Below are 1,971 nucleotides of genomic sequence, written 5' to 3'. Positions count from 1 at the left end.
ATGCTTTCTGTTCACAGAGGAAGTAATCCTCCAGCTGTGTGGGGTGTTGTTCTGTGAAGGCCGCTGCATTGTTTTTATACAACTCTGGTATTCTTTTAAGTAGCAGCAAAAACATCATAAAATTTTACTAGGGTCAGATGTTTACTAAGCATTCTAAATGCATTAATCCACGTAGTTGATATAACAACCCTAAAAGGAAAGTCCTATTATTATCTCTATTTTACAGATGAGGTTAAATGCTGTTCAGAGATGTTAAATGCTATTCCTGAGATGATCCACCTGGTAAGAGAGGAGCCCAGAATTTTAACGCACATTGCTCTAATTCTAAAGCATGAGTTGTTAATGCTAGACAGCCAGATGCATGGCCAGGCACATGCAAGGGCGCTCTGAAGATGTGGGTGCTGACTTGGGTTCCTGTACCATCCAGCCTATGGCCTCAAGTCAGTACTTTGTCCACCAGGGCTTTGGTTTCCATCTGACTAGTTCTCCTCTACCTCCCAATTCTGAGTTCAGTTCAAGTGTAGAAACCTTCATAATTACAAAGATTGGTAGTAAAACCTTTTCTATCTTCAAAAAATATTTTTAAATTGATTTTAGAGAGGAAGGGAGAAGGAGACAGAGAGAGAACCACCAGTAATGAGAGAGAGTCATTGATCAGCTGCCACTTACACACCCTGCACTAGTGATCGAACCCACAACCCGAGTGCATGTCCCAACCAGGAATTGAACCATGAGCTCCTGGTTCATAAATCGAGCCACATTGGCTGAGCTAAAACCTTTTCATCATTGCTCATAGCCTTTCATATACATCTCCCCCACCTCTCCACCCCCCACCCATCTCATTCATTCATTAACAAATTCTCAGTTTATTGTCACCTTTACACACACACACACACACACACACACACACACACACACACACTCTCTTATTGTTTTAAATTACTTTATGCTTGCCGAAACCGGTTTGGCTCAGTGGATAGAGTGTCAGTCTGCAGACTCAAGGGTCCCAGGTTTGATTCTGGTCAAGGGCATGTACCTTGGTTGCGGGCATATCCCCAGTGGAGGGTGTGCAAAAGGCAGCTGATTGATGTTTCTAACTCTCTATTTCTCTCTCTTCCTCTCTGTAAAAAATCAATAAAATATATTCTTAAATTACTTTGTGCTTTTGTTTCTCAGAATGATAGAGATCATACATCAGGCAGACTGGAAGGTCTTTTTTTTTAAATATATATATTTTATTTATTGTTTACAGAGAGGAAGGGAGAGGGACAGAGAGCCAGAAACACTGATGAGAGAGAAACACTGATCAGCTGCCTCCTGCACCCTCTCCCCCTTCCCCTACTGGGAATGTGCCCACAACAAAGGCACATGGCCCTGACTGGAATCAAACCCAGGACCCTCTAGGCCCCAGGTCGATGCTCCATCCACTGAGCCAAAACGGCTAAGGCTGGAAGGTCTTTTGATGCGCAGATTTGGCTGTTTTCATTACTGATCTAATTTAGGAAGAACAGATCTCAGAAAACCTTCTCCCTTGTTTTAATGGTTGAACCAGATGACTACAAATGTGCATTCCTTTTCTAAAACTTTCTCAGTCTAGGATTTGCAAGTTCCTAAAATGAAACCATCTCACATGTACTGTTTTTATGTGTGTAAATTCCAGAGAACAGTGAACAGGCAAGTAATCTGCAATTGGACTCACACACTGTCTGACTTCTGGGAAGACTAAAGCTAGTCCAATTTGGTGACGGGGATTGAAGGTGGGGGTATGAGCCACAATCACATGTGACAAACTTGCTCTAACATGTACACATTGTGTACTGGAGTTGACTGCTTTGTCTAACAGCCCCCACCTATTAATGGCTTAGCCCAGAGGAACGCTCCTTTTTCACTAAGTGGACAGTCCAAGCCACGTGTCCTAGTTCTGTGGCTCTCCTACACAGAGCCTCTCAGGATTCCAGGCTTCTCCTGTCT

The 1,971-nt window shown here is 43.1% G+C and overlaps 2 non-coding genes across 2 annotated transcripts; both read right to left on the bottom strand.

Moving 5' to 3' along the window:
- Nucleotides 1-504: 504 nt before the first annotated feature.
- LOC118717866 lies at nucleotides 505-571 on the bottom strand. The gene has a single exon (XR_004987627.1). It is a non-coding gene; the product is annotated as a small nucleolar RNA U2-30 (small nucleolar RNA).
- Nucleotides 572-1,170: 599 nt separating this feature from the next.
- On the bottom strand, nucleotides 1,171-1,248 carry LOC118717867. Its single transcript, XR_004987628.1, has one exon. It is a non-coding gene; the product is annotated as a small nucleolar RNA U2-19 (small nucleolar RNA).
- Between the last annotated feature and the right edge of the window lie 723 nt (nucleotides 1,249-1,971).

The sequence above is a fragment of the Pipistrellus kuhlii genome, unplaced genomic scaffold (assembly GCF_014108245.1).
Source record: "Pipistrellus kuhlii isolate mPipKuh1 unplaced genomic scaffold, mPipKuh1.p scaffold_m20_p_13, whole genome shotgun sequence".
Taxonomy (NCBI): Eukaryota; Metazoa; Chordata; class Mammalia; order Chiroptera; family Vespertilionidae; genus Pipistrellus; species Pipistrellus kuhlii.
Note: the sequence above shows the minus strand (reverse complement) of the source record. Positions and strands in the feature narration are given on the sequence as shown.